Below are 14,471 nucleotides of genomic sequence, written 5' to 3' on the forward strand. Positions count from 1 at the left end.
TGCATTTAGGGATGGTGAAACCGAGGCTTCACGAGTCACCGAGTCAGCTTTGACCCAAATGCTTGAAAATGGCTTATTGTTCTGAACTGGTTCTGAATCAGTTGACCAGGTCAAAGAGCTTCATCTGCTGGCTGTGGCCGTCTGATGCATTAGAAAGAAAGTGCTGACATGACTGCCTTACTGCACGTTGGTCATCCCTGTCTCTTCAATTAATAATTGTTCATTAAAGGATAAGTTTTCTACCATGAGTGAATATTTGTTTTCTGTTGTTCATATAAATGATAAAGAGGGGTTATCAGGTAAGATTAGTCAAAGTAACAGAATTGTTGTGTGGCTTAAGTATACCAATCTGTAATGACAGTAGCAGTCTACTCACAGCGGGAACGTATGAGGGAAGGGTGCTTGTGCAACGGGGATAGTGATTGTGTTAGTGATTTTATACAGTTGTAGTGAAATTGTTTACTGTTTTATGTGTCTTCTTATTCATAATAGATGTTGCAAATGCATCTTATCTTCTACCTCATGAGTTTTTTTTTCTTTGCATAGCTGATCATTGTTGAATGTGGCACAACAGTTTGTAGCACACTGCACATTTATGTACATAAATAATTTACTCAGTTTTTTATGTTATCTTTATCTTCTATTTAGGTTTTTTTAAAATAGTTTATTTTTTATTTTATAATGTTTTATGGCATTCAGTGTGGACGGCAAAGTAAGATTTTCATTGTTTATGGAAACTTGTTTCCTTACTGTGCACATGACATTAACACTTTGAATCTTGAAATGTATTATGAGAAAACTGCTTTGGCAACTTTGTGATGTGTCAGAGATTTTTATTTAAAAACGTATTTTCTCAATAATGTTAGGCTTTAGTCTGCTCCTCGTCTGGCACTACCTCTCCAGGTTGCACCTGAAAGAAACACAAGAATAAAATTGTAATTAACCAACTTTAAAATCATTACAATTGTCTGCTGATGGTGAGAAACCAGCTCGGTGTCTAAGGTCCCGCAGGTTGTGGTGTTTATGGTGTTTATCTGCAGCTGTGGACTGAGACGTTTCCTCTGATGTTCCTGAATTAAGTTTATGATTAACTTTAAAGTCTGCTTTTTGCAAAGCTATTTAAAAAAAAAACAACTATATAAAGAAAGGGAAATAAAGTCTAACTGTGATGTTGAAGGCCCCACCTGCTCCGTCCTTCTCTCATACTCCGAGCTCCTTCAGCAGTTACCCTGGCAACGGCGTCTAGTGCAGACATCTGTTTCCCAAAATCTCTAAAAGCTAAGTGTGATCCAATATAAGCTCATGCTGATGTGATGTCCCCCTTAAATTTGTTGTCAAAATGTAATGTCGCATAATCTCTAGCAGAATCTCATGCTCTCAGCAACCCGCAATCTCCTCAGTGTTTGGAATCTCTCATTGAGAGATTGACAAGCCCGGTCCCTTCGAAGATCCCGTGTCCTGCTCGATGCGCACTGAGTACGTTACGAGGCCTCGGTTTGGTCTATCACGTGGCTTTTGGCATGCTGAATCAATGCTCAGAAACAATGCTCGCAACACTTCCGTGTCACATGCTCGACACACGATCTAGCAGATCGGTTCGAGCATAACATCCCTACCTGCATTTGGGTCCTCACTAGTGATGGCAGAAATGGAACGTTTGGGACATCAAATCGTTTGGAACAATTGTACCAGAAAAAGATTTGATCTTTTTGGAATGCTCGGAACACATTACCACAGTGACATCTGGTGGCCAAAAATTTGAAATGATGTGTTTTGGTTGGTTTCATCTGTAACTTCTTGTGCTGGTTTATAGTGATATTTGTATGTAAGGATGTGTTTTAACCAGTCAGTATTTGTATGCGATGTTCTTGTACACAGGGGTATGGAAAGCTTTTCAAACATGTGGGGGATGTGGTTTGTTACTTCAGCACTAACAAATATAGACTGTTGTTCCACATTTCACATTTCATGACCCCTTAAGTTTTAATAAACAAATAATTAATCTCCCAGTCCAGGGGAACTGTCCCCGATGTCCACGCGATGCTGCAGAGGCGTGTCAGCCAAAACAGCTCTACAGCATCCAGAGCCTTAAGGAGCTCTGGGCGGACCTCATCCACCCCCGGAGCCTTGCCACCAAGGAGCTGTTTAACCACCTCAGTGACCTCAGCCATAGAGATATCAGCACCAGCTACCCCAGACTCTGCTTCCTCATTGGAAGACATGTTGGTGGGATTGAGAAGGTCTTCAAAGTATTCCTTCCACCGCCTCACAACGTCCCGAGTCGAGGTCAGCAGCCCCCCATCCCCACTGTACACAGTGTTGATGGAGGACTGCTTCCCCCTCCTGACCAGAATCTCCTCTCTAAACTCCTACCATGCCTGAGTTTTTGCCTTAGCAACTATTGAAGCTGCGCTCCGCTTAGCCCGCCGATACCCATCAGCTGCCTCTGGAGTCCCACAGGACAAAAAGGCCCAATAGGACTTCTTCTTCAGCTTGATGACATCCCTCACTGCTGGTGTCCACCAACGTGTTCGGGGGTTACCGCCACAATAGGCATCGACGACATTACAGCCACAGCTGCGGCTGGCTGCCTCAACAATAGAGGCACGGAACACAGCCCACTTGGACTCAATGTCCCCCGTCTTCTGGTTGAAGCTCTGCCGGAGATGGGAGTCGAAACTCTTTCTGACAGGGGACTCCGCCAGATGTTCCAAACAGACCCTCACAACACACTTGGGTCTGCCAGGCCTGACCGGCATCCTCCCCCACCATTTGAGCCAACTCACCAATAGGTGGTAATCAGTTGACAGCTCCGCCCCTTTTTTCACCTGAGTGTCCAGAACATGCGGCTGCAAATCCAACGATACGACTACAAAGTCGATCATCGAACTGTGGCCTAGAGTATCCTGGTGCCAAGTGCACATCTGGACACTCTTATGCCTGAACAAGGTGTTCATTATGGACAGTCCATGACAAGCACAGAAGTCCAGCAACAAAACACCACTCAGAATCAGATCAGGGGGGTCGTTCCTCCCAATCACGCCCTTCCAAGTCTTACTGTCATTGCCCACGTGAGCATTGAAGTCCCCCAGCAGAACGAGGGAGTCCCCGGAAGGAGTGGTTCTAGAGCCCAAGCCATGCGTCGAGGTGAGTCGAACTATAACTAGCCGACACCGCTCAACCTCGTCAGTACCAGCAGATGTTACAGCTGAGTCACCAGCAAACCGCAGCTGATAAATAATATAAAATAAATGCAAACAAAAGGCTGTCTAATTGAAACGGGCTATACTTTAGCATCAACATCTTGTTACTGTTAGTTTCCTCCTCCTCAACATGAGCTGAACACTAAACAAACTACAAGAGAGACGATGCTGGGTAAGAACAGCTGATCAGCTGATCCCCGACAGTCACGTCATGATTCCAGGAGCGACAGGAGAGGGAGGGTTGAGAGTCACACAGCACAGAGGTGCAGAGCGACTGGAGCAACGTTTGATCAAAAGTTTAGAAAAAGAAAGAGTCAACAAGCTCAAAGTGATCCCAGACAGCTGACCTGGGACGCATTCCGCTTCCTTCCATTTCCAGAACACTGGAACACCGTTTCGATCTGGCCATCACTAGTCCTCACTTCCACCGCCATTCATGACACATACAGTTCAATATTCAAGTTAATTTTAAATAATAATAATAAACCTTAAATAATAAAACAGATTCACTTGAGCAATATACGATTAATAGTGGCAAGTAGCTAATGGCTTCAGTCGGTAGCTTTCTTAGTTATGCTGAATTGATAGGTTCTTTGCTGTATTCTGTGCTATGCATGCGCATTAACCAAGGGTCTGCCCTTCCGATGGGTATGCCAAACACCGGTCCAGTCTTAGGTGGGCCATCAGACCTATGGGAACGATGGAAAGGTCTTGGCCCCCTGAATACGACAATGTAAGAACAGGGCCTCTGCAGCCTGCAGATAAAATCCATCAGAATCCTCGCTGCAGACTTTTGGATCAGGTGGAGACTTTACAGGGCTCATACATCCAGCCGAGACAATGATGTTGGCCTCTACAACAGGCTGGATGAAAGACTTTTTATGCCCATTCAGGACATTTAAAGTTAGCTGTGGTTAACTAACAACTCAGACAAATCCTTTATCATTTAAATACAAAATTTTTGTCAACACCTTTGTATTAAAAATGTCTGACTATGCCACCAGAGCAGGAAAAAGTTTTCACCAGCTACCATCTGGGCTGTTTCAGACATCTCTGTTTAATTATGTTTTACAAAGAGATTGTTACCACCGGGACCCGGAGCTACAAACTGGGGCTACAGTAAGATCACCTATCAGTTCTTTCTTCTTAATTTAGCCATTTACTGTTTGTTTTTAAGTGTAAAATTCTCTGTTCTGAGCCACCTTACTACAACACCTGACTGACAGTTGGCCGTGGACGGTGCAGTCTGTTTTCACATTGATCATTAAATGCTTTAATATTCCCATCAGGTGGTTCCACTGGTGAAGACACTGAACATGCACCATATGATGGTACATGTATGACCTCAGAAAACAGGGCTACTAAAATTTCATTTACACATTTTCTCCTAGTAACTACATGGAAACTGTGGTCCTTTCCTCATAGTGAGGTGTTGTCATTTTCTTTTTGGGCAACAAGAATGTGAAAAATACACCAACAAGCAAAAAAAAAAAAAAAAAAAAAAAAAAGAGAGAGAGAGAAATTCTAGGAGGGAGAGGTAGACACAAACACCCATGCCGCTCTATGATTTATTTGAGTCAACAATGTACAAAATCAATCGGATAAGGGGTGAAGAAATTCCACTGTCGCGAGCTGCAGAGTGTTGATGTGAATTTAAAACACTGTGAGGCAATGAGGCCATGTTGAGGATTTCTGTCCTCCAGGGCACAGCTTTGGCTCCTTTCAAAAGCTATCGTGCTGTGCCTGATGAAGGAAAAATAATGGCTTTACTTCCACTTCCTGTCCTGGCAGCAGTACTATCTGTCCCTGCTTCCCAGTCCTCAGCCCATCCAAGTCCCCTGCCAGAAGACGGTCAGCAGGGCTAAAAGCCTCTTCACATGAGAAGATAATACTCCCTCTAATTGACTATCACATTGGGAATGAGGCTCAACACCCCCTCCCTCCCTCCAATGCCTCCTGTTGACTGTTCCTTGGCCAGCTCATCACAATTATTATAGATGACAGATGCCGCCATCTTATGGGAGATGGCAGGATTATCTTGTTGTTGCAGGCAGGAGTGTTGAGAGGCTGTCGGAAAACGGTTTGAAACAGAGCCGAGCAAACAAAGAAGGAGGCCCGAGCTAGCGATCATGCTCGGCTCATGTATGCTGAACAAACACACGCAGAACGGTGATTAAAAACTCGATCACAGTGACAAAGTAACGGAAGTCACGACGGATTCAAACACCAAACTATCAGCCTCCATCAGTCATCAGAGGATTAGAAGCTTTGGGACGCATCTTTTCACACAATGAATGAGAGCTGTAATTCATGTGGAAAATGATGTAGAGGCATGTCTGAAAATGAGCTGACAGAGCTGGAGGTGTCAAACTGACTGAGTTGAGTCATGATATTATAATCAAATAGGATGGGACAGGGTTCTAGCTGCTCTACAGTCCTGGACCTTGGTTGCTGGATTTCTACTTCGATGATGGTCCAGATGTTGTGTACTGGTGAAAGGTCTGGACTGCAGACAGGCCAGTTCAGCAGCCGGACTCTTCTCCTGTGAAGCCATGCTGCTGTGGTGGATGCAGGATGTGGTTCAGCATCGTCTTGCTGAAATCTGCAAGGTCTTCCCTGAAAGAGACGTTGTCTGGATGGGAGCAGATGTTGCTCTAAAACCTCCATGTACTTTTCAGCATTGATGGAGCTTCACAGATGTGGAAGCTGCCCACGCCATAGGCACTAATGCAGCCCCATCCCATCAGAGATGCAGCTTTTCACCTGTCCACTGATAACAAGCTGGATGCTCCCTCTCCTCTTTAGTCTGCAGGACACACCGTCCATGCTTTCCACAAACTAGTTCACATCTTCATCCAGGTTTCCACTTTGCCTCAGAACATTTTAAATGAGCTTTGGTCCAGAGACGACGGAAGAAGCTGGTTCTGGATCTTGTTCACATCTGGCTTCTTCTCTGCATGATGGAGCTTTAACCTGCATTTGTGGATTTTAAGGTGAACTGTGTGGTTTCTGGAAGTCTTGCTGAGCCATACACGACTCTTTCTGACATCGTTGTATATTTAACATTGTGTACGGTCTAGTGTCCTTTACTGTCCAGCAGGTAAATGAGAAAGTGTGTCAGGGTCAGGATTGAACCTGGTGTGGTTGTGTTTCTATGGCGACAGCTTTACCAGGTGAACTACACACTGCACCCACAAGAGCATTCAGCAACAGTAAACCTGATAATTTTACATCGCAATATGTGTGTTGTTCTGTGCTAAAATTATGGGAGCACACAACACACACTATGATCAAAACTGATTTTTATCTTCATGTGTGAGATCTCTAACAGATACTAGCAGCAGCTAGCTTCAGGCTTAGCTCCCTTTACTTTACCCAGGTTTGTTATGATAGAGGTTTTCCTTCCTGGCTCCGATTCTAATTGAGGTTTTCCTTTCAAGTTGTGGTTCTGATGGAGGTTTTTCTTCCTGGTTCTGGTACTGCTGGAGGTTTTCCTCTCCACTGTCTCTTTATGCAGCTCAGGATGGAGGATTGAATCAAAGAGAAGATTTGATCCAATCTGCTGGTTTCTTAGCTTGGTTATGATTTTATGATTTGGTTTATTTAAATCCCGTTATTGTAAATTAGACTAATGTGGATCATATAATTGGACTAAAATGTCTGCAAAAGTAAGATCAGACGACTGTTGTGAATTACTGCTGTTCAAATAAAGCTGAATTGAATGAAAACGCAATGTTTCACCATCGATGTTGGTGTGAATCAGCTGATTCTGGGACCCTGTGAGCACACACTGATGCAGCTCTGAGCTGCTCTCTGGTCTGTGGAAATTACCACCAGCAGCAACAAGAAGATCTTTTTGCACAAATAAAAGTGTACCACAACTCACATGAAGTTAGGCATATTCAGCTTTTCCTATAATGTCAGAATGAACCTGTTAGACATCATCCGACCAAGACGTTGTGGTTCATCCACCACTTTGTTAATGTTTTTGTTTCTGTAAATAGTTTCAGATAAAGGAACAACCATTCGAATGATTCTACTTAAAATGTTCTACAGTCATAATAACATAACAATGGTGCATCAACTTTATACATTTTCTATAAATTCCACCCCACAAATGAATATCCCTAAGGTTTTATAAGTAATAAATGTTGTGGGAGAAGGACGTTGCTTTATAGGATCTGTACACAACTTCTTACAAGTTAAGATGTTAAATAACACTTTCAAGGGCTCTAATGGACATTATTGACAAAATAAAGCAAATAAATTGATTAAAATGTGCTGAGTCTGTACATTTTAATCTAAAAGTAGAGTGGTCCCACTAAGAATTCCTATTGTTTGGTTTGAAAGTTGGATTATTATTAAATCCACTGCACTGATTGGCATTTATCATCTAGAAACTGATGTTAAGTAAAGAAAAATAGATGAAAATTAGATGAAAAGACAGAAAAATCAATAACAGAAAAAAAGTCTTAACAATTTACAAAGTTAATTAAAAACTAAATCACAGTGATGTGACATCAGTCTCCTAACAAACCTCATCTCCTCCAATTATAAGCTGCATGCCTTTAATATCCTCCCCATTCCCATCCATCACCCCCCCCCCACACACACACACACACACACACACACAAGCACACACACACACACACTTATAGCACACACACTTCATCCTGTGCCTGACTGATCCATTTCAGTCCCAACTAGCTGCTGTTAGTTCCCACAAAAGGTCAATGACTGACCTTTACCTCCACTTTCAGCTACCACAAATCTCTCCTGATGCAGCTGCATGTGTGTGTTGGTGTGTGTGTGTTCCTATCGGGGTTTCTGAGTTTTTGTGTGCGATCCAGCTCCTCAGCAGAACGAAGCTGGCAGGCTCATTATCATAGGCCTCCTCTGAAGCAGATAAGGCAGGGATCTATGTGGCTGAAATGATGGGACCTGAGTGGGCTTCTAATGGCGGTGGCGTTTGCCAGGCTGCCCCAGTAAGTGGATTTCTACTGCGATCTGCTGTTTGTTTATTGGAGTGTCTGTTGTTCTGGATGCACTCCATAGAGGATACAAATTACATTATTCACGGCAGGCAGGCTGGTAATGGCAAGGATGAATGATGGCCTCTATTTCTGTCCTGACAGAGAAGGTCGAGAGAGGAGCTCTATACAATTACACACAAGTTTGTGTTCGATCAGCGGATAGCTACGGGTGAAGTGCTCGCCGCACGCCGGGGCCCTGAAGGAATGGAGGCCCGCACTCTCTTACAGGGTTTCAGGGTATGAAGTGCAGCGTTACTAAATGAATTTGCTTTTGCTAAATTACATTCTGAACTCAGATCTCAGGGGATATGTGCCATTTTTTTTTTTTTTTTTTTTTTTTTTTTTAGCTTGGCCATAGATTTTCTCACTAAATCAGTTTAGATTCCACAAGAAACAAGCCAACATGACAAAGTGGTTCAAATGCTTGATCTTTAAAGGGGACTTATTATGCAAAAATCAGTTTTCTAAGTGTTTAGAAGTGTCTCATGTGGCGTTCTAAGTCACTAGCAGACCAAGAACTCCTATAAAAAACAACCCTGGGATGCAATTAGGGTGTATGAGACTTTGAAATCCAGTTTTTAGAAAGGAAGATGTAAATTCTCCTCAGTCATTACGTCCAACCTGGGAAGTAAACTCCCCCGCTGGTTTTCCCGCCGTCTTCAGCTGGCAGAAAGCAGGAGGAACCATGAAAGCTGCACGCTGAAATGTTCTGTGGCTACATACTGTAAACTCCCAGAATCAGAGGAGTTACGAGCTGCCTGGATAAACTTCATTTTTACATGCAACACTCCAGAAAAAGTCAGTAAATGTACTTCAAACCTGGACCAGTTTTATTGATTGATTGATTGATTGATTGATTGATTGATTGATTGATTGATTGATGGATGGATGGATGGATGGATGGATGGATGGATGGATGGATGGATGGATTGATTGATTGATTGATTGATTTTCTAACTTGTCCTGTCCAGCATTGTAGCAAGCAGATTGATAGTCTAGCTGCTGTGTTATGCAGAACAAATTTGCTAAGACGAAAGAAAAGTGAACAAAAGGAGACAAAGATCCAGCAGATAGAAGCAAAGAGCTTCAATCCAACCTAACACCAGACAAGCAGCTGCTACACCTGTACACAAACACAACAGAGTATTTCCTACAGCTTTTACAGGTAAACTAAGCAGACAATCATCAGGAGTTCCTAAAAAATAACCAAGACAACAACCTGGACCAGTTTAACCAGGACCAGAAAGAGGCCCAGCTCCAGAGGCTGTGGGCTAATTCAGACCAGGAGAAGTAGTAGTTGAGGAATTATTCAGGCTGGCTATGTTGAATACCTATGCTAAATGCTAACATAGATGCTAGCGCTCTTTTATGAAGCTATTACTTTTACCCTGGACGTTCATGTTAGCTTTGCTTCATGTTTTTGTTGCTCTGTGATTTTTACTGGAACAGCTGAGTTCTTTAAATCAGAAAACCTGTAGCTGAGCTGGATGTGTGTTTGAGATCTTCAGACCTGGTCCACCTCCTCCTACTGGATCCAGACCAGGTCAGCTTCGGGTTCAGACCCAGTCCACCTCCTCTTATTGGATCCAGACCAGGTCAGCTTCAGGTTCAGGCCCGGTCCTCCTCCTCCTATTGGATCCAGACCAGGTCAGCTTCAGGTTCAGACCCGGTCCACCTCCTCTTATTGGATCCAGACCAGGTCAGCTTCAGGTTCAGGCCCGGTCCTCCTCCTCCTATTGGATCCAGACCAGGTCAGCTTCAGGTTCAGGCCCGGTCCTCCTCCTCCTATTGGATCCAGACCAGGTCAGCTTCAGGTTCAGGCCCGGTCCACCTCCTCTTATTGGATCCAGACCAGGTCAGCTTCAGGTTCAGGCCCGGTCCTCCTCTTCCTATTGGATCCAGACCAGGTCAGCTTCAGGTTCAGGCCCGGTCCACCTCCTCTTATTGGATCCAGACCAGGTCAGCTTCGGGTTCAGGCCCGGTCCTCCTCCTCCTATTGGATCCAGACCAGGTCAGTTTCAGGTTCAGGCCCGGTCCTCCTCCTCCTATTGGATCCAGACCAGGTCAGCTTCAGGTTCAGACCCGGTCCTCCTCCTCCTATTGGATCCAGACCAGGTCAGCTTCAGGTTCAGACCCGGTCCACCTCCTCTTATTGGATCCAGACCAGGTCAGCTTCAGGTTCAGACCCAGTCCACCTCCTCTTATTGGATCCAGACCAGGTCAGCTTCAGGTTCAGACCCAGTCCACCTCCTCCTAGGGGAGGAGACCAGGGGTGTTATTTATAAATCTGTGTGTAGCAGAACGAACTACAGGGGGTGTCTGCTGAGCAAAAAGGGAAACGCTGCAAACTTCACCTTTCAGATTTATCGAAGCGTGCACACACATGTCCTACACCTGTTTCCATTTATAAATCAGAAACAACTCTAAAGTGAGCGCACGTGAGGCAAGGCCTTCCCACGCCCACATTGTGGCTATAAATGGTCAGGTGGACGCCTGTAAGACATATTCATCACATCATTTCCATGATGGCTCGGGAGGGAAAAAGAGGGAAAAAGTGAATTTTTTTCGGGGTGTGAGACAGAGATCGTGATGGACCATGTTGACAAATATATAAATGTTTAATTGGTGGGAACGGCGTGGACATTACCGGTGTCAGAATAGTGGCAGCAGGTGGCTGATCCTGTCAACGCAGTGTCAGAAAGCAAGACATTCCAGAGATATCGAACACGCGGCTGGATATCTCAGTCGGTAGAACATCTGTCTGTCATGCGGGAGATCGAAGTTTGAATCCTTCAGAGGTGAATCGATTTGGAGAAAATCATCTGCTAAATTACAGTGATGATGCCGGTAATTTGTTTCAATGTATAAAATAAATGTGTACAGATACAGCAGAGATTGGTAGCAGTTTATTTAGTGTTAAATAATATTTCTTTCTAGTTTCTGGGTGTTCCAGCTGGGTTGGTGATGTTCCTGCTGGGTGGGCGGGGCTCCAGCTGGGTGGGTGGTGCAGAGGGACACCATCACTGCTGTTAACCAGGTGAACAAGAAGCTGCAGGAAATAAAGACCATGTGGACAGAAATGAGGACAACAGTAAAAACATTGTATAAGAATAAATAAAGGAAATCCTCCTCTTGTGTGTTTCATTAGCGTAGCATCACTTCTAGACCTCCAGCCTCCAGTCTGGTCCCGCTCTGCTGGACTGAAGGACCAAAGCTACTTTCCACACTGGATGCTACATGCTGGCAGCAGACTGGCTCCTTATTTATCTGGATGGGTTTTATAACATGAAGTTTTGTTCCACAATGACAGAACATGTTTTAGTGGTTGAGCTTCTTATTAACATCATCTCCCTTTTTCCTGGAAATCCTGGTTTTCCCAAGCGTGGCTCTTAGGAGGATTAATATGTCTTTATTCATGTCTGCAAACAGCTTTAATATCTAACATGTGGTGTGGAAGGTAAGAGTGGATTGTGCACAAATGTCTTACATTTCATATCATTTCCTTGATTTTATTCTGGACCGCTGGCGTCGTCGTTTCCTGTTTTCCCAGATTATGTGTATGCCTGAGTCAGAGTAGCCGTGGAGGAAGGAACATTTTCCTGTCAAGTTTGGTTTTTATAAATCCCAAAAGTTGACTATATTTGGCGTACACCGGTTTTTGTTCCTATGCCAGCTTGATAAATAAGCTTCAGGTTCAGACCCGGTCCACCTCCTCCTACTGGATCCAGACCAGGGGCAGTATTTAAACCAAACTTGATGGGAGAATGTTCCTACCTCCACGGCAGCTCGGACCCAGATGGGGATGCAGGACAGGAGGAAGCCAAAGAGGACAGAGGAGGAGAATCAAACCATTTCTTCTGGCTGTTCTGATGGGAAATGTGAGGTGGATGAGTTGAGAGTGCTAATATGGACACAGAAGGAATACAGAGAATGCAGTGTTACGTTTCACAGAGACATGGCTGCAGGAACATATCCCACGCCTTTTTAAGACTGCATGATCCGATCAAAACATCAAACCGAGTGGAAAGCGGAGGTGTTACAGTGCTTGTTAACAACAGATGGTGTCATCCTGGACATGATTGATCGTTGACAGATTAAACTGATCAAGAAGGCTGGTGCTGTGCTGAGGACCACTGATAGGAGGTCCAGCTAATTTAAAACATTTGGCTTTCCTAGAGGACATGGCTACCATGACTCCCAAAATGCTCATAAAGTGGAATCACTCAGAGCTTCTATTTTGGCATAATTTAGCAATTCTGAATGGTTTGTTTTGGTAAGAAACTTTTCTTTCAGATATTTTATAAAAGCCTTAATATGCTTTTTTTTTTTCTTACAGACCAAGAAAAAGCCTCCCAAAAAGAAGTTGGGGTCGGGCTTGTAAGCCAGCACTCAGGAATGTATGACTTTGTCCATCTCCACAGGTCACCAGGCCTGGCTTAGAGATGGAGTGGACGTTTTAAACTTTTCATAAACTTAGGATCTGGAAACTGGAGAAATCTGCCAGACCTTTATTTATTTTAACATTCCAGAGGATAATAAAACTTTAAAGGTTTTCCTTTGTGTGAAGAAGGAGTAAAGATTCTGTCAAAATCAGTTTCAATAACGTTCATTTACAAATATGATGTGATTAAGTCAATTTATATATGGTTTATTTATATGTGCAGATTATCATCGTCATTGGTACAAGGTTTAATCACAAGTCTGATTGATGATCTGAAACTTTTTTAATATGTGTTTATTTCTTTGTTTAAGGTATAACATTCATTATTACTTAACTTGTGTGATCGAGGTCCATGACAACGTATCAATTCATGGTTTGTATTTATGGTTGTACAGACGTATTCACAAATGTTCAGTCTGATCCTTTTACACATGTAATCAGGAGGTTGATTTACTTAAATTAATTTATTCAATGAATAACTCTAGTACTCTAATGGTGTCTACACTGCTAATAGATTAGTATTAGTGTGGTGGTGCCCGAGGTTTGTCTAAAATTATTCTTAATTCATATTTTATATTAACTATTAAGATTAGTATTTTTATCTAAATATTTCTAATGTTTAATGACGTTAGATCACAGCACCATGCACGGAAATTATTGATCAGAAATAAATACTGTAAGTTTTATCCAAAACATTTACTAATATTTGCACTGATGTCGCTCAGGTATATTCTGTTTTTATAAATATTTTTCCTGTATTTTTTATCTGTATAGCAGCTTTTATATAAGAACACATTTATTATCATTTATTATTCTTACATATTGTGAGTTTTTGCTTTACTAAAATGTTCTTGTGTGGAAAATGTTGGAGTGAAGTCATTTTGCATGGTAGTTAATTGTAGAATGGTTGGTTTTAGTTGTTTTTTGGTAAGAGAAAACCCAAAATAGTGTTAAAGCACTATTATAATGGAATGATTACAATGAAAACACAAGCCAAATGAAATCGTGACCAATATTTCAGAATAATTACCACCAACCTATATATATAATTCAAACCATTATATATTGGTGGGGTGTGTAAGTTTGAATTACTCTGATCTGATTGCCATATTAGGAAGGTTAGTACCATTAGGCCCAACCTTATGTTGAATGGTCCATAAACAAAAAATCTCCTCTAGTGTTAAAAATCTGTATGTTTACCCTAGATTTATTATTTCATATGTAAAATTATTCCCTGTAGCTGCTTAGAAACAGGCTCAGAACAAGATACCACTGCAGTTTTTGTTCTCTTTCCTTCTTGGCCCAAAAAATATCAATTAAATTTTTTATTGTTTCTAAAACTCTGCGAGACATCTGTGTCATGGGGGCATAAAAGGTAAACTATTAAAATCTTTCTCCGGCAGTGACTTTGAGGCTGTTAGAGAAATGAAGTCCTTCAGCATGGTGTGCAGCACTAGTTAGAAAGCACAGCTGTGGTCAGAAAATACCATGGGCAGGTTTATTTATTTGATAAAGGACACATAATTAAAATCAAGTATATTCTCAGCCTAAAGGCCAATTTCCATTGGGAGGGAGTGCGCCACGTTACGTCTGTGCCGAGGCCTCTGCTGCTATTCACTGCCGTTTTAGTCGATGGTTTGGTTCCCACCGGGCATGCGGTGTGCATCCCAGAAAGCTTTGTTAAGGCTGTCCGCTAAACATACGCATCAAGTCTATTTTTGACGGAGCCAGAACACGTCAAACTCAGCAGTTTAGATAGGCGCAGACAGGAAATCAGACACGGCAGCAGTGTAA

Source organism: Melanotaenia boesemani, chromosome 6 (genome assembly GCF_017639745.1).
Source record: "Melanotaenia boesemani isolate fMelBoe1 chromosome 6, fMelBoe1.pri, whole genome shotgun sequence".
Lineage (NCBI taxonomy): Eukaryota > Metazoa > Chordata > Actinopteri > Atheriniformes > Melanotaeniidae > Melanotaenia > Melanotaenia boesemani.